The sequence below is a fragment of the Mercenaria mercenaria genome, chromosome 14 (genome assembly GCF_021730395.1).
Source record: "Mercenaria mercenaria strain notata chromosome 14, MADL_Memer_1, whole genome shotgun sequence".
NCBI lineage: Eukaryota > Metazoa > Mollusca > Bivalvia > Venerida > Veneridae > Mercenaria > Mercenaria mercenaria.
In genome coordinates this window covers 11,143,660-11,164,111 of record NC_069374.1, presented here as the reverse complement: position 1 = coordinate 11,164,111, position 20,452 = coordinate 11,143,660, and positions in this window count along the sequence as shown.

The window sequence follows — 20,452 nt, the reverse complement described above, 5'->3', positions numbered from 1 at the left end:
ATAATTGTGTCGGTGCGACTTTAAACCCAACCAAAACAAAACAAAACGAACTAAAAAGACTCACATGATACAATCACTAGCGGTCAATAAACATTTTCAGGGCAAGTCATTCTCATTGGCTGAATTGTAGCGGGAGGGGGAGGGTGCTAAAGGAGACAAAACTGGAGTTGAATTATAAAATTATCATTTATCAAGTCATTTTATGAAGGACAAAATATTGGACTCTGACAGCCGTAATTCCGTTCCGCTTTGGGCCATTGCGACCATCCTGGCACCAATTAAAAAGTCATAAGGAAATCATCTAATGAATAACATCGTAATATAATTCAATAAATTGCAGCACAACATGAAGCCACAAGGACATTCTATTGATATTAAATACCAGTAATAGCACTTTCATTGCGTGTGAAAATGAACTTTTCTGCTTGGCTTAAAATGGAAATCCAAATTGCTACTTTCCAAATTGCCTTGATGTTCAGTTAATATTATCAATTAAAGCCCAGTGGCATATAAATGTCTTTACAAAAAACTCACATTAATGTTTATTTTCTCTATCATATTATTTTAAAGCATCAAATGCAAAGTAATTATGAAAACTGCTGTCTTCTTCGCTATGCATATCTAATTTGTCATCTATTTTATTTAAATAAAAAAATATGATCAGAAAATTATCACAACATACAGGAAACAAAACTGTAGTTGGTACGTTGTTGGAAATAAACATTGCCGGTGTACTGCAAGGATGTGTTAATGAGAACATATTTCATGTCCTGTATGCTACTTTTTGGCTTTGATAATAACTTTAAATATTCCATTGTTGAGATAACACAGATTCAAGTTGAGGGAGTGTTTGCGATACGATTGCATATTGATGACATCATCTGTCTTCCCTTTAATCTTCAACCGACCATAAATCAGTTAAACGTAAAAGCCACTGCATATTTTTACCAGAGAAATCACGGTTGTCAGAGAATAGTTTAACTATATTTTGTCGGACGTTCATGGACTCTCTCTAAAATGCAAACAAATTATGTTTGGTAAACACAGTTCATTATCTTTACAAAAGATTTTTCCAAGAATGTAGGTGATACGAACTATTTGGTGACGTGTGTTCCATAAGTCGATAATACTTGAACTTCGTATCGATATTATTATTTATACCTTACCAGATAACTCAGATGTGCTACATCATATATGAAGTCAAAAATTCCAGTTATTTCCTCTACAAAGGGACAAAAAGAAGAAGACAAACAGAGAATACCGAAATCGCACCTGAGAGAATAGTAGACGAAAGGAAAATGCCAAATGTCATTATGTGTCTTAACTTAGAAGAAGCTTTATCAGTGGTATGCACGGTTCCCAGTTACATCGTCAGTTACTCACGCGCCATCATTTTGTACTAGACAATTTGCAAGTTTTACTTGAGCGAATACAAACGTCAAGTTAATTTACAGATTCCTCGAGTTCTAAAAACAAATATGTAACATGTATTTGAATGAGATAAAAATGGTCTGACACTTTCTTTTCCCAGGGTAATCTAATAAAGCTGTGCTCCTGAAAGCATTTTGGACGTACGAGAAAAAAATGAAGGCTTCCGTTCAGCACGCTATAGTAGTCGAAGTCAATAACCCAAGTAATAAGATAAAATAACACCCTTCCTAATTAGTTTATAAGCAAAGAGAAAACTTTAACAATTGTGTTGATGGAAAAAATGAAATCTCTTTTCGTTTGGTATCTGTTTTCCATTTATTGAATGTGCCAATTTCGTGTCTCGATTTTAACGCTACGGAGATAAACTGGCAGATAGGTCGGTGAATCACTAGAGGAGAAAATGTATATTTTGTGATGTGAGCTGTATAGATGATGAAACCCACATCCTATTAGACTGTGCAACTTACAACGATATTAGGAAAAACGTATAAAAATGATATTTTAAGTCAACCAGAACTGACAAACACAACCATAATTGACAAACTTTATATGCTACTGAATTCATACCCTAGAAAAGATGCCAAGTGTATAAAGAGGTGCTATTTGCATCGCAGACACGTTATTTTCTCTTAAAGCCAACTAGAGGTGTACTGGTCAGGAACCCGGGCAATCCTTGCGTGTATCAGTGCTATACACTGGGCACGTTAAAGAACCAGGCTGTCTATTCGCCACGAGCTAGGCTAAGTTACCCGGACAAGCCTGTCTCTGATTTCTGATCCCTCTGTCCCTCTGGTCAGATCGCTCTGTGTCTGTACTAGTAGAGGATGAATTATGCGCCCTGTGTGGCTGCATTTGAACTATGTAAAGCGCCTTTGAACGTGAAATGGGTCATGAAAAGGGCGCTCTATATATCTGGTATAATAACAATAATAATAATAATAATAGGTGGTAAATCACATCTGAGCAATATATTACGACATTTTTCATTTTTAGTATATTCTGTAAAACAATTAATAGAGATAGATCCCTATTTGAAATGTCTGTGTTATTGATTTTATAATACAGTGTATTTTGTAATTATTCCCCTTTAATATGAACTTATTTAAAAAGTTGAAGACTATTGCTTTCAATTTCAATATAATTACTAAATTTACATTTGCAGTTCGTAGAATTTGGAATAATATTTTTTTAAAAAATTACATTTGCATTTCATAGGTATTGGAATATTTCAACAATCTGAACCAAAAAGCTATAGACAGTGTGTTACTTTGGGATACATTTATTTCCAATCTATCTTGGTTAGGTAAAGGGAGGTAATAAAAATTTTACAAACTTACATTTTTAATGAATGTTGGCTTCATGTAATTATATTGTTACTGTAAATATTTGAAATATAGAATACAGTAGTTCATAGGCAAAATGTATTTGTTAAATTCATACTTATGCTAAAATAACTCTATCTTGGTGTGGCAACCTGGATAAGAAAATCAAAGGTAAACATATTTCCAGTGAAAATCTGATATGTATTAAGAACTCGATGAACACAAACAAGTGTAAAAGATCAGATGGTAAAGTTTAAAAAAATCCATTTGTTGACCAAAATCTGATTAACCACCTTTAGATAATATACCATATGAAATATCAAAGATAACCAATGACTGTCTTTTACTAAAATATTTTATATTAAAATGTTTACTTCAAATGTAGAAACTCATCATCAAATATATTCAACTTTACTAAATATATAAATTAATTGTTGATTTAGAGCAACATTCTTAATTAAATGTTATGCAGTAAAAGTCGATTGTTTTTATTATTTATACTATGCTCAACCATACATTTGTACAGCGTGGACTATGCATAGTAATGTCAATGCACTACTGTTAATGCTCATTAACCTGTTAATTTTATGTTTAAAATACGTAAAATATATGTCAACTTTGTTTATGTTACGTTAAACCCGAACACACACACACACACACACACACACACACACACACACACACACTTGTTCATGTTGGCATATATGAGATATATGTCTAGTATACCTTTATATTCAAAATAAGCCTCCACCGTTACAAATGTTTATAAATCCAAATTGTTTATCGATTAAAATATCAGGTTGGTTACATGATTCTGAATGACATATCTCTGTTTTCCCCTCGAGTACCCACGAGGGAAACAAATGTTAAACCCGTCGCGGGAAATAGAGATAAATGAAAGACAGATCTTTAAACTGTAATATCATCTGGATGGATATAAATTATGGATAAGTTTCATTGGGTTTCTGTATTCTGATATTAATTTATCCCGGTAACCTCACAGGTGGCAGTAACGTACCTAGAATACATTATGGGTCCATGAGCCATATGCCCTTAAATTTACTACAATTATAATGTTTTCTTAGGAAAAAAAATGACAAAAAGCCATTTTAAAAAAATTTTTGCTCCTGTGACAATGAGCCATGAGAAAGGTGATCAAGAACAGTTTGACATGTGCATTGCTTCCAGGTCCGTACTTTTTTCTTTAAAACAATATTTCCTTATCAATGGTTGGCCACCTTTTCGGCAAAAGATTAATCCTTCAGGTGGAGAAATCACTATCGTTTCGTATCCCGTTGCTCGCTCGTGATGCGTAAACGGTTTGGAACTAAGTTTAGAAGTAAGGTTTTTCTGAAAGATTAATCTTTTTCCGAAAAGGCGGTCAACCATTGATAAGGAAATATTGTTTTGAAAAGAAAAAAAAAACGGACCTGGAAGCAATGCACATGTCAAACTGTTCTTGATCACCTTTCTCATGGCTCATTGTCACAGGAGCAAATTTTTTTTAAACATGGCTTTTTGTCATTTTTTCCCCTAAGAAAACATTATAATTGTAGCAAATTTAAGTGCATATGGCTCATGGATCCATACTGTATCCTAGGTACGTTACTGCCACCTGTGGGTAACCTTTGATATCGGTATAAGAGGTACGACTGTCAATCTGATTTGTTTTATCTGAGGATACAACAAGTTTAAGTGGCCTCTACAGATAAAACCTTATATGTCAAGTGTAATGACGGCTTTCCACGTGAATATATTGATACGTTCCCCTGTATCTATATGGGGTGGTGCGTGGTTGGCCGATTTCTTTGTATGTGCGTTTCGTCAATGTTTTCTTGTCGTCACGGGAATGAATTCAAATGTTTGCAAAACGACACATTTCAAACACAGACAGAATGAACATGTCCTTATATTGGTTTTAATTTACATTGTACAAGTCTAGATGTCGGCGAACGTTGTTTCTGTAAATAATGTGTTCTCTAGAGGTAACAGAGGAATGATATAACTCGGCGCAATATTGATGAGAAGAGAGAAATTATTTTACTGATGTTAGAAAATATTTTTTATTACCAAAAACAGACACACTGTCTACAACAGTTTTGCCATTGTATTAGTTTTCATTTGATGTAGACGTGTTGAAACAAATATTTATGGGACAACGAATATATAGTCAAATTAGATCTAGGTAAAAACGTGTTTGCATGTATGTTTATGTTCTTATCTATATATGAGCGGTGCCATGGGAAAACCAACATAGTGGCTTTGCGACCAGCATGGATCCAGACCAGACTGCGCATCAGGATCCATGCTGTTCGCTTTCAAAGCCTATTGCAATTAAAGAAACCGTTAGCGAACAGCATGGATCCTGACCAGACTGCGCGGATGCGCAGGCTGGTCTGGATCCATGCTGGTCGCAAAGCCACTATGTTGGTTTTCCCATGGCACGGCTCATATATATTATGCCACATTTAATGATATATAGCACTGTTTTCTGTTATTTCTGGTCACTAAGCTACGAAGCTCGTCTGTTAAAGTTTTTAATTCTATGTTTGATATGAAATTAATCAAATTGCTTGCAAGATACATTGTTGTTAAATATGAAATATTAATAACGTGGCATGCATTAATGTTTGTGTTAAGATGCAAGCATAACTTCAACCGGTTTGAGCGCTCCAGTGTTGGTTTTGCCACTGACCGTTCCAAGGCTGTGCCCCACTGTGCTCCTTTATTTGCTCGTTTTTTCCGTATTTTGTGTTTGATTTGTGCGAGAGTGTGTGTTGGTGTGTTTGCTTTGTGTGAGAATGTGTGTGTGTCTTGGTCGTGTGCGTGCTGAGTTAACGTTTGGAACGTGGCTTTTCCCGTTGGATATTTATACTTGCTTTTTTTCCAGTTATTAAGCCAAACAATTTTAGCTTGTTGCGAACGATACTTGAAAATAACTTTAAAGTATAAATTGCCCATCTTTTAAAATGTTAAAAACTTTGAATCGTAGAATATTCTCATCAGATATTTGAATTATCTGATATATAAATTAATTATATTATGTAGAACTACACTACAAATTAAATATCTAGTTTTTTTAGCGGTAGTTCATATTACAATGTGTTCAGCTAAACACGTAATATTAAAACACATAATGATTCTATGTGTAGGAAAGCTATATGTAGTAATTATTTACATTTTCAAATAAAGAATTTGAGTCCAGAACTCCTTTAAACAAACTGACTACAATTATCAGAAATTCGTGAAACGTTTCCTAACCTTTATCACTATTATTCGAAAATAGTAATTAGATTCAAAAGTAATTTTATCTCTACTACTGTTACCACGAATGTATGTCACAAAATGATTGTCATAGAAATGTGGTTTATATAGTTCTTGTTTTCTTCGGCATATCCATTTCCAACCCGTAGTTATTAAACATTATCAAACGTTTTATTGCAACATGTTATGACATTATTGTTCTGCGTCTTGTCCATAATATTGTTTCCGTTGGTGATCAGGCTTTTACAAAGTGTTCGAGGAAATATGTTTGCTATATCATGTGTTTCATTTATTTGTATATATCTACATATGCATATTTGTGCCTGAAGGTACTCTTGCATATGTAAGGAATTCACCTGTCGGGGATAAATATTATTTACACTGACTTGTAAAACAGGAATATAGTAGGGGTAAAGTTATGAAATTTGGCGCCAGTAAACTAGTTATATCTCCCAAGTTGAGGTTTGCATCAGATTCTTCCAGAGCGGTTCCATGCGGTGTTTCTATGTCATGTATATGTTTCTGTCTGTTAACTCAACACTGTATGTTATAATTATTATTTCACTTATTTCCGTTAATGTACTCAGCCGATTTGTACATTAATAGAATTTTCTATACCTCTATTTCCATATGGCATGCTGTATAGACGTTCTTTGATTGTAGCTTTCCTTTCGAAATACTGTTCATTTTTTAGAATAGTAAGCTTCGTTTGCAAAATATAACATTGCGATATTTGTTTATTTAGTAGCGCCAACATTCATAATCAGTCAAGATATTTCTCTCAGCATGTTGATAACTTAGAATCAGATATGACACTGTATTAATTTAGTTGAAATAATAGAAGGCATCCTTCACTGTGTAACTCCATATTCGTATCTTATACAGACAACAGAAAAATCTTGTAAATAAATATTTATGAAACAACACCGTTTTTTCATTAACCAACAGCTCAATACGGACTTAAACGGCTATAGATCTACACTTGGGAAACGAAATGTGAAAAGTATTATTTCTGAAGAAATGGGAATTTTGTAATGCTGAAATATATAGACAGATAAATATTTTAAAATACTGACATATAATATGATTATTTATTTCAGTTAACAAACATGTCTCTGTAGCGCTCTGCTTCACATCTTTAGAGACAAGTGACAATCAATACAGAAAACAGTATATTAGTTTTATTAGGACAAGGAAATAATTCAGATTGTTAAAAGGCAAGCAATGCCTGACAAAAAGTGAATGTTATATGAAAGCCATCCTTAAGTCTTTCATAACGCTGAAAGAATCACTGTTGCAAAAGACATGGCAGCTTGAATTTCAAGACACTTGCTGATTTTTAGTGTGTTTATGTCATTTACACATTGCTGAATTCTTTATTAAGCAAAAAATTTAAGATATATTAACTTTATATGTTTCTTGAGTGTAAGATGTACAACTTGGTAATTTCTTTCATTATAGCTTCTTCTTCTTCTTCTTGGCGTTCACAAATAATTAGAGCCCAGCACTGATTCTGCCTGCAAGGATCTCAAAGAACCAGCGCCATCACAACTAAATCTAGATGATTGTGTAGTCATGGTGAAAAATGCATTGTACCATGGTTTGTTATAGAGCGCCAACTGGCCTGGTACATTTGTCTTCAGCTCTCTAGGTTTTATGTCGGGTTTACCTCTCCCTTAGATTCCAGCCAGAATACTTACACTGGAATCACAGGGGATCTGTTCGTGGGCAGCAGGACATGTCCACACACCGGTGGGCCTTGCATGCCGCATGTCTGGGGGCAGACCTCCTCCGAGTCCTATACAGTTCTGTCTGAGGGCACAGGGTACTCAAGTATCCATGTGTCGCCACGAGAAGGCACTGCATAAGGCTTGTCTACAGAGAGGCTATTTACTGGCAAGAAAGACTTACGCACTCGGCTTCCATTTTGCCCAAAGGGCTAGCCAGCGGCAGAGGCTAAAAGCGGAAGGTGACAAGCACACAACACATAGCACACCACACTAGACGCATCAGTAGACCATTTGACACATCTTCATTATAGCTTAAAAAAGAAAAAGAAATTATTTTACAAAAATAAGTATATACGAACTCAAACGTGTTATAAAAATTTAATAAATCCGCCATTTTGTTTTTTGTTGCCATGGAAACAATGATCTGGTGTACTTTACTAAAGTATCATATATATCATATCATTTCACTGTGGTGTCTGCAGAAATTACTTCCTTCTGAACAGTATGTGTAAATGAAACAAAAGTCTGCGCCACAACACAAATACATTTGAATATGTTAAGAAAAAAATATCTACATACGAATTCACCATTAAAAAATAATTATATCTTCGTCCTGTCAGTTATAGGATGCAAAATAAGGCAAACTCAAAGTCAGTTTAAGGGATAGCATGTAGAAATTATCTGTTAATTATAGTGTTAGTGCCTTTAGAGAGGAGTTCCGGTTGTAAAACAAAGAGATACTGGCGGTATATGTTTCGCTCATGTGAAAACATGTAGAAACATGTAGAATTCTTCAACTGGGCGTTGTTGCTAGTGTAAGTTATTTTGAATATGGGGAAGATAAATGCTGATGTACTCGCACTGCTACCAGGGTTTCGGGAAGATATAAAATGTGTGAGTATATGAAGATAAAAAATGTTGGTTTACACGCACTGCAACAAGGGTGGTTAAGAGATAATAAATGCCCATAAACTTAGACTGCTTATAAAAAGTAAGTATACACACACTGCTATCGAGGGTATGGGGAGATAATAGAATGCCGATATACTCGCACTGCTACTAAGTTTTTTGCGAGAAAGTAGATGCCGATATACTGACACAGCTTCCAAGGTTATGAGGTGATGACAAACACTGATATAAACACGCTGCTTCAAGGATTTCGGGGAGATGATATATGCTGATATACTGACATATTAAGGAAAAATATTTTATACTAAGTAGATATTTTGTACTAAGAAAATTGTTGTCGGATAAATCCCGTTACCACATGACTTCCGGTTTATCAAACTTGCAGAATTACCTTAAGTTATACAATTCAAGATGTCTGCGCTTTGTACACAACAATAAATTATATGTTACGATCCTTTGGGAGCATAGAACGCGACCAAGCTAAATTATGGAACGGTGGTCTAGTGGTTATTGTGTCGGCCGCTAAATTCAGGAGTCGTGGGTTCAAGCCTCACTGTGGTCTCGACTTCTCATGTGACACCAGTACTGGGTTTTCCAGGAAGCTGACTCGAGGGTGGTTCAAATAAGCTTAAAGCTTGCATTACAATCGAATTAAAATAAATAGATGATATTGTGAACATTTTCTCACTTTGAGGTAAGATGTATTCAATATTTACGAAAAACAAACACATTTTCTTTTTATTTTATGCTCAATGACGTTGAGATGTGCATTTTGCAACAATTTTTAATCTCAGCGCGGGAAAGAGACGCGCGTAAACAGACATGACGTCAGACGTGCTGTGACGTTAGAAAGACGCACACAACATAAAGTTCTATTTTATTTTTGCTGCATAACGTTATTAAATTCTCATTAAGTAAAATAATTTGAATCGAGAAATATACTATAAAGAACAAAGTTCGACTACAATTTTCATCCTGTTTTAAGCAAATAATTTAAAATTCATACACAATGTATGAGGGGGCGGAGCTATATCTCTCACAGTGTGAAAATATAGATTTCGTATTTTCACAGTGTGAGTGATGAGATATTAAAATATTTAACTGATAGAATACAGTATTTCATTAGTTAGCATAAAATAAATAAGTATAAACTAAACTATATTATGGAATACTCGATTTGCTTCAATCTGTTAAGGCGGATAAGGTAATGATCAACACCCTTCCATTCTCTAGCACCAGCTTAAGCAACACTCCTTTATCTAGTATTCTTAAATGGATTCCATAGTATCAGAGAGTCAGTATCGGATTTTATTTCAATCATTATTACCCGATGTTATCGAAAAGATGAGCGTGTGCACATGCAATAAATTGCTTTAAATGAGTTTGAATTTCCATACATATTTACTGCCTGTTTTCTTTGTGCCGCCTTCTATCTTCTTTGGAAGTTTTCAGAAAACAGATTAGTGCCATGTGTTCTTCTTCTCGGTCCTTAAATCAAAATAATGAATTGAATAATGAATTGAAATCAAATATTATAACATATACTTTAAATTAATTTCATTTACTAATAAAGAACAACAGTATTTATGCAGCTATATTTTACGTGTATACGTTTATAACCATAACCTGAGCTGTAAGCAAATAATAAGTGCGGTTTTAAAGGGACAAATTCAAATCTATAAACATGTTATAGGGATAGCCCATTCTAACTTTTCATAACCTATGTTTATAGCCTGTCAGTGACTAATAAACAGAATTATGGTCAGTGTTCCCAGATGCAAGGCTAAAGATATATGTTTGTGTAAAACTAACTTCTAATATGAAAATGTCCGACTTTTTTGACGTCACTATTGGATTAAAACAAGGGGAAACACTCTCGCTTCTACTGTTTAACTTTTTTTTAAACGATATTAGAAATTGTATAGATTTCAACAACCTAACAGGGAATGATTTAAATCAGTTGTCTATGTATATGTTAATCTTTGCGGATGACATCGGTTTATTCACAACAAATGCTGATAGTCTACAAGCACAGCTAGATTGTATTTATCATTATTCTATTAAATGGGGCCTTAAGATAAATGTTAAAAAGACTAAAGTCTGCATTTTTTGAAAACCGAAAACAAAATCATGCATTTGAATGGTTTATTAATGGTGATAAATTATCCCTTAGCATTTAGCAATTTGCTGTCTCTATCTAGTAGGATTAATCTAGATGTTAGAACGAAATTATCACTTTTGATACAATGGTTGCACCTATTCTATTGTATGCGTCTGATATTTGGGGAATATACGATTTTAAAGAAATAGATAAAATTCATTTGCGATTTTGTAAATATGTCTTAGGTGTGCGTAATCAAACCCCAAACTTAGCTGTTTTTTGGAGAAGTTGGTCGTTTTCCATTGTCTGTTATCATGAAAGAGAGAGCATTAAAATATTGGATAAAAATCATGAAAAACCAAGATATGCCTATGTATAGACTATTTGTTGAACAGTGCAATAGCCCAAATGTAAATTTATGGTCTCATAAAGTTAAATCTTTGTTAGATAAGTTAGGCTTTAGTGATGTCTTTTTGAATTTTGATTCAAATTGTAACTATTATAATATGTTTAAACAACGGTTACGCGATCAGTATATACAAAACTGGAAAGCGTCTATTATTCAAAATATATCAAAATTGGAATATTATAGAAAATTTAAAGTAGAATTCTGTTATGAGAAATATTTGGATATATTGCTAAGCAATTTATTGAGAAGGCAATACACCAGTTTTAGAACTGCATCGCATAGCCTGGAGATTGAGGTTGGACGTTATACTGGTATTGATAGACAACAGCGTGTCTGTAAAATGTGCTCAAGTCATTTTGTTGAGTCCGAATATCACTTCCTACTTTGTTGTAACAAGTACTCAAATATTAGACAGAAATATTCTATAAATACAGCCTGGCCGTCTGAACAGATATTCATTAATATTATGTCATTTACTAATAAGAAAATAGTGATTAAAAATGCTAAATATGTAAGCCAAGCTTTTAAATTACGGAAACAGTCCCTTGAAGTTCAAACCGCTTCTTAGTTTTGTTTACTATGTTATCTTTTTGGATGATATGTTCCGCTTTATTTGTATGTTATAATTGTTTCTATATTTTATGTCAATATGTCTTGACCATATTTGTAATAGATTTTGTAAATGATCAAAGGCATTTGTAATGCCGATTTGCCAATAAATGAAATGAAATGAAATTGAATGAAATCAAATGATTTGATCGTTATCATTCAGCGGTATTCTACAAGACATTTATATTGGGTACGAAGATTTAAACCATTTACCCCACACATGTACACCACGAAATCGTTTTGAATATATGAAAATAAGATCAATACGAAACCAAGCAATAAAATTCTATGGAGAACCAAGACTTTTAAAACACATTTCATTGTGGGCAAACACGAATGCTGACCCGTTAAATGTCGGCATTCTGAAATACAAATAGAAATCGCTTCCCGGCAGTCTTGAGTTTCGGTTATGCAATCAATTTGAATATAAATCCAATGACATTTAAAGTTCTATTGAATAACACGGATTAGAATGTACTATCTCGACCATGTTTAGCATGTCAAGTATAAAGTGATTGCGGAAAAACTTAACACTATCTTTAATGTACAAGATAGACAACTACATTTATGTAATTGTTTTTTTACAAAACAGAATTTGCATATTCATATAACCCGTACTGCTGATTTTCTTTCTTTCTCTTCAAACAGAAGACAGTACCATTTACATCATTCTAGGGAACTCCAATGCGGTAATGTTTACATTTTCAAAATATACTGATACATTTGAATACGTGTCAAAATATTATTTGGGTCTTCCTTTTCATGAAAACTGTTAGCCATGTTGTTCCTTGTAGGTTTGCTATGTCAATTTTGTGGACGTACTATTTAAATCTCCATAAGACTGGTAATTACTCGATTGCCTGATCTGCGATTTGATAATGATTTTGAATTGATGTATTAATTCTGTGTTCCAGTATTAAAGAATCTCACTTTAGCAGGTGCGTTATTTTAGTTGCCACTCAATAGCTTACACAGTTAAACCATGTCTGTTAAAAAGCTGCTGAATTGGGTTTCAAACATTTAGGATCTTCTCCGATTATCAGGCTTTCCTTGCTGTAACTTCGCAATGGGTAGAAGCACAAAACCTTTCTTATCACAGTTGCTCATTTGATGGTATAGGTTAAATTTAAATGAATGTTTATAATACTTTGTCTGCGCGCAATATTTTTTTCTCTATTTTTTATTTGTCTACGAAGTATTAACAGGAGTATTTATCTTAAATTCCATTCTAGGTGTGAGTCAATTGCTACAGTTTAATGATTTTTTATTCTTTTAAAGAACAAAAATAAAAGATAAATGTAACTGGAAAGAAATACAAACGCGATTGAACCTGCACACGACTTACAGCATGAACCAATATAAGGAGATATTCGACTGTTGTTTAATTCCAGAAAGTGATGCTGAGTCATCATTTTACCTACTAGGATGATTTTAGAATAACTAAATGAACAAAGTAGAATAACAGGATGGAATAGCGATAACAAATAACACGTGGCAATTATCAGTCTTCTATTTAAAACAGTAGGTTGACAGGAATGTTGACTGTACGAATTCAACAGCCATACAACAGCGGAAGAATTTCGCACAAGTTGAAGGGAAGACGGAAACTAATATCCTTTACTAGTTTTATTTATGTGTTTTCAAGCACGCAGAAATCTAAAATATCACTGTTATCATATATTGTATCTTACAAAATTTAACCACGTCTACATTCTAGGACACTTGATCATGCCGTAGAAAGAGAAAAGTGTCCTATATGAATAGAAATGTCATTTTTTGAAGAAAAAAAAAGAAATGTATTTCGAATAACGGGAACGTATTCAACATTCAATATTTCAATTTTCTCCTGTTTAGAAGAGAGACATAGCGTTATTTATAACATATCAGTCACTCCTTTACTTATAAAACATTTATCGATCTGTACTACTTTGCAACGTCATATCCTATATGAAGAAGGATAGAGCATACAATAAGTAGACAGGGGTATCTTTCTAAAATAGTATGAACCTTAGTCCATACACGGTCCAAAGATACAGTGTAATATTGTTTGTTTTCTATGTCACCAATAAGATTTTGTTCGTGACGGAAATGCATACACTATGTAATGCGTTTCTTAATCAACAAAATAAATATTAAGATAAATTCACTTCACTGTTGTACATGACGTTACTGATTACGTATAACGATACAGTTTCGATGCATCTTCCTGACGGATGTCATCTGGATAGATAAATATCACGCAGTAGCTCTAATGGGTGTGTTTTAACAGGAAATCATTTCTCAAAGTCTCGTAACGTTGCCTTTATACATCAATGTAAAAAATACCATTAATTTCAATTTGCTATGTCTAAGATGACATTAAACAATTTTAAGCTGTTCTACACAGATAAAACCTTATACACTCATTGACACAGCTATTAAACTTTTATCTATTTTGATTAATTTTGTTGAAAGCGAATTAACCTCATTTTGAAAACAAAGAAAACATGAAATGAAACAAATGCGCATAAAACTTATCATCGCAAATGTTAATAAAAGGGGCATTACAAGGACTTGTTACTAGTTCAGTTAACAGAATGATATATCATTTCGGAATGGTAGACTGACATGCATAGAGCAGCGGAAGAATAATAAAAGAATTTAAAGGCTCATGATGATTTTTTTTTCTTATGTGGCTGTCACATTTTTGTCACAGTCATAGAACACATAAATGTTTTGTTTAAACGTACTTTTGATATTTTTTTCATAGTTTTCAAATTCATTTGCCTATGGTTTGAATATCAATGTTTCATTTTGTAGGAATTATTATTGAAATATTTGTCTTTAATTACCTCCCTGGCTGTGTTGAAAGCACTGATAGTTTTATTATTATATCATAATACCAGATTTATATAGCGCCCTTTTCATGATAAACACGTTAAAAGGTGCCTTACATATAGCAAACGCAGCCACACAGTGCGCGAAATTCATCCGCTACTAGTACAGACACAGAGCGATCTAACCAGAGGGACAGAGTGTGACAAAGCCCCCAGAACAGATAGAGAGAACTCTTAAAGTACAGACTTGTCCGGCTAACTTAGTCTGGTTCTTTAACGTGCCCGGTGTATAGCACCGATACACGCGAATCCGTCTTTCCTGGGAAGAACCAGTACAGGTCTCTAAGGGGTTTAGATTTAGTTTTACCACGTCATTATGCATACTTTTAATTTTAACAGCTCTTTTATCTTTTTTAACACTAAATTTAAAAGTCTTAACGAAATTCAAAAGTTATTGATAGTGACATAAACATATTATTCTAACAGTTCCCTTTATATGTTAACCACTTTCCACGGTCTTGTAAACGTTTCATAAATGTATCACTGAATCCAGAAATAAGTATAATAGAGTAAGCCCATCTGACATAAGGCCTAGATGAAAACTTTAAATGCTACCATTTTTTTTAAATATAGTATGTCATTTCGTACATGTAACTGTGTGATGCATTGAACCTATACATATTCTGTTTGATTTTACAATTTACAATATATCTATAAATATTAACTAAACATAGACAGTTTGTATTTGATGACCTAATACGAACTGACAGAAATAAGCATTAGTACTGTGAAAGATAGAAATTCGATTTTCCTGCACTATTTTCATTGATGATAACCCTACAAATAAAACGTTCTTTTATTGAGACGAGTTTAATCACGTTTTGCTGCCAGGTAGACGTATCTGCCAATAATGACACTGCAATGTTTGTATTTTGTTGTGGAGTAGAGTATTTCAAGCTGAGCATATGATTTACTCTGCAGATATTTCTAACTCTTAACAGAGCAATATGATTTTTTTTCTTCTAGAAACTGATAAACTACAGGCCAGTGGTGGAGTGTAATGACTATCTAGACACACATTGTCTGTAAAGGTCGAACAAAGACGTGTACCCGTAATAACAACCATTTAGCAGTGTACGTACATTTGCTGATTTCATGACAACCACCCATTATAGGATATAGCAACACCTATAGGTGAAAGTTCCTTCATATATTCTGAAAGAAGTACCAAAACTGGATTTGAGGCGCAAGATTTTACTTAAGATTATCATCAGCCAATATCGATGTTTTTTTTTCTATTTCTGGGATGTAAAGGACAGGTGCAAGTGCCGTCAAAAGTCCCCCAACACCCCTACCCGTCTGTTCTTTTGTAACATTGCATGGTTCGTAGGCTTTCATTTTTATTATAGTTGTATACATGAGCAATTTGCGTGTGTTGACATATCCTGCCTTGAGTAAACATTGCGTGTGTTGGATATTCATCTTGCAGGAATAAAATTTGTTTGGCGATCCTCTGGCTTTGTCACACTGTTTTCGGTCATTGTTTTGTACTCGTTAAATGCATGATGTACTTGTCTTTATATAGTTTTGCTTAATATTTTATACAGTATTGAACTTGCGTTGTTTCTTTATCCATAAATTTATCCGTTATTTTTTCTATGCTTTCGATTACGAAATACTTGTTTCATTTTTCTCTGACCTGTTTAACGTAGTCTAGTAACAATTTAAGGCTTGGCAGGTCCCATTGTCTTTAAAAACTGTTTGAAGTATTATTTTTAAACTAAATATTTGCTTATTACCAAATGACTATTACATACAAATATATAAAATTGCTTATTTTTAAATTTATGGCCCTTTGTATATTTATATTCTTCGTTTGTTTTGATTAAACCTTTTAATGATATCCGCTATTTTGTACTAATTTACTGAGATAAAAGTGTAAGGAAAAATTCGAAATATCAATGTTGTTTCTGCGCCTCCTACATACCAGTATTTCACGTGATTAACGATGAAACATTAAAACAAAACGAAAGTATAAAAGGCTTTTTTACAAGAAAGACGGTACACGTATATCTAATTTAGCTAAAACTAATCCAAAATCTTTTTGGAAAAATGTTCAGCGGCAGTATAAACAAAATAATAATGAATCAAATAGTTTAAATATCAATGATTTATACACGCACTTTAATCAGCTTTATGAAACTGAAAATAATAATGCAGACTACGTAATACCGAGTGAGTATAATGTTTTAGACCATGACTTGGACACAGAGTTTTCCATTACAGAAATTAAAGCAGCTGTTTCAGGGCAAAGTAATTCCAAATGTCCAGGGACAGATCAATTGATCTCTGAAGTTTTTAAGATCTCGTTTGACATTATATCTCCTTTTCTGCATACACTTTATAATAAATATTAGATGATGGTATTTTCCCAACAACTTGGGGAGAAGGAATTATAATACCTATTTTTAAAGGAGGGAACGCCGACGAAGCTAAAAACTACAGAGGTATCACTTTGAATGATATTCTGTCTAACATATACTCTGGACTTCTGGTTGCACGTCTCACGAAATGGGCCGAAAAACATGAGAAACTGATAGATAATCAATTTGGTTTCCAGCAAGGCAAGTCTACAGTAGACTGTATCTTTATTTTACATGCTTTAATTTCTCAAACATTAGCGTCTAAAAAAAACTGTATGCTGCATTTTTAGACTGGGAAAAAATGTTCGACAAAATAAATAGGCTGTATCTTTGGCATAAATTAATGCAGGAAAATATTAGTTCAAAATTTATCAAGGCTATAAAATCTATGTATAATGTTGTAAAATCGTATGTGCGATACAAGGCAGATAAATCTTCATATATACACTCTAATATTGGCGTAAAACAGGGTGATTCGTCAAGTAGGTTTTTATGTTTATTTTTCTTAAATGGTATCATAAACAACATAAATAGTAATATAGATGGTTTGTTGCAAATAGATGATCTTAAAATCTTTCTTCTATTATTTGCCGATGACGCGACTATATTTGCGTATGATCCATAATTGAAAATTGCAGTAATACATGGGGATTACGCTTAAATGTAAACAAAACAAAAGTTATGATTTTCGAAAACGGGCGTCATACCTCCCATGATTTTTATCTTTATGATTCACGTATAGAGGTTGTTACAACGTTTAAATATCTAGGCGTTCATGTATTTAAAAACGGAAATTGGAATCGCACGCAAAAAATAGTTGCGCAACATGCTTCGTTTTCCATGCATAACTTGTTTATTGTGAATAATCAGTTAGAACTGCCAGTGTCACAGAAATTAGGTTTATTTGACACACTTGTAGATCCTATATTAAATTATGCCGCAGAAATTTGGGGCTATCATAAGAGCCCGGATGTCGAATCTGTGCATTCTAAATTTTGTCGAAAACTACTGTGTGTGAGAAATTCCACCAACCTGGATGCTGTTTACGGGGAATTAGGAAGAATCCCAATGTATATTTATAGGAAATTAATAATAATAAAATACTGGCTTAAAGTTTAAAACGTATTGTATGTTAAAGACTGATGTTGATAATGGCGTTACGTATAACCGAACCAATTAGGCGTGTCAAGTAAAATGTATATTAGATCAAGCAGAGTTAGCGTATTTGTGGCAAAATCAATTTACTATGTTGTTAAATTATAATATCATTAGACAAAGAATTATAGACATATATCATCAAACCTGGTATGCGGCAATTAATAATTCACCTCGTTTAGAAACATATTGTTTATTCAAACATTCATTTGCTTTTGAGTCGTACTTAGACAAAATACAAGAGAAAAAATACAGAATAGCCTTAACTAAATTTCGAACTTCTTCTCATGATCTTTTTTTAGAAACAGGTAGACATGTTAATGTTGCAAGAAATAATAGAATATGTGTTCAATGTAGATCAAATATGGTTGAAAATGAATTTCGTCATCTTTTAATATGTACTAAATACAAAGATCTCAGACAAAAATACCTTAAGAAATATTATTATATGTGGCCTACGCTTCAAAAACTATCTAACGGTGACCTTTTGTCAATAAAATCTAGAAATGTGTTAATAAATTTGTCCACATTTTTATACCATGCAAGTAAAATCAGAAACTAAGTATATGTAAGATCTCCCGAAAAGCTATGTTCGTGTTGGAGTTGTCAGTTTGTTATAAACATTGTAAATGTTTAATGCAATAAATTTATTGTTGTTGTTGTTGTTGTTGTTTACCGCTGAAAAGAAAACAGGGATTTATATTTCAATTAATTGACAATGATATCAAAGATAAGCAGCGTGTGCACATGCAATAATCAAGATTAAATTAACTTATATTTCCATATTATTTTACCACATATCGTGTTAGTGCAATTTTCTATCTTAAGTTTCAAGAAATTAGGAAATAAATCACAAGCTAATGATCTACTTGTCTGTCATTAATATAAAACAGTCGAAATGAAGAAATACTTGACACACTTGTAACTAACGCAGATTTATCAAAGTAATGTGTTTAATTGATTGTATCTGATGTTTAGTGGTTCAGACTTTTATCTAAAAGTTACGGTGGGTATAAAAGAGACGAGCATTGAACTTTCTTGTAGTTTCTTAATCTATGTTGACAACCTGATTGATACGCAGAGATGACTTAAACAAAATCTGGAAAGTTGTAACGTTCAGTATTTACGCCAACATACACACAATTTTATCTATATATGACGGTTATTGTGTATTTACAGGAATTTGTGTTTAGTTACTAGGTAACAGTTCGATGAATGAGCTACAATGTATATAAGGCCGAGGGTTCGATCCCCGGTAGCTACTCGGGAATTTTCAGAAACGCTTTTCAGTGTTTCCCACCCAACTAGAGGTGTACTGGTCAGGAATCCAGGCAATCCTTGCGTGTATCAGTGCTATACACTGGGCACGTTAAAGAACCAGGCTGTCTATTCGCAACGAGCTAGGCTAAGTTAGCCGGACAAGCCCGTATCTGATTTCTGATCTCTCTGTCGTGGGGGCTTTGTCTCACTCTGTCCCTCTGGTCAGATCGCTCTGTGTCTGTACTAGTAGAGGATGAATTATGCGCCCTGTGTGGCTGCATTTGAACTATGTAAAGCGCCGTTGAACGTGAAATTGATCATGAAAAGGGCGCTATATAAATCTGGTATAATAATAATAATAATAATAATAATAATAATAAGGCGAGTCTTCGTTGTCTTTCCTGGTATTTATTTAGCTGCAACTTATATGGTTTGTTTTGCCACAGATTCAGGCGTTGTTAATCATTTCAGTGTTGTTATATTTTCTGGTCCTTTGGAATCATGGGGTCCATTCTAGATATGTGTAATAGAGTTCGACTTAAGCCGGTGCTAGCGGGCGTGGGAGGTGTTGCACATTTCATTACCGAGTCTGCTATTTTTTTTCTTGGTTGCATTCTTTGCTTCCAAAGGCTCTTTTTACAGATTTTATTCCATTAAGGGGTGGGTGGTGTGGGGATTTCACCCTGCTTTAGTTGTCCGATGTCTCGGCTACTTTTGCTATAGGAAATACTGTTCTAAATATGCGGACCCCAAGCAATCCTTCTACATTCACCTCCTGCTTCAATAAGTAATGAAATCACTGCATATAAGTTCAGTGGTAGGATAATCCGTTCCCATTTTATTAGTCTAGGAAATACCATCCCTTCTATTCTAGTTTTGAGTCAAATATTTTGAATTCCTTTTATTGTCAAATAAAGTTCTTTTTGGTAAAAATATAACTTAATAAGCTTATATTGCGATTTTTCATTGTCAAATGACCGCATAGCTCAGGTACAATTGAAATTACCGAAGACCGGCTTTTAT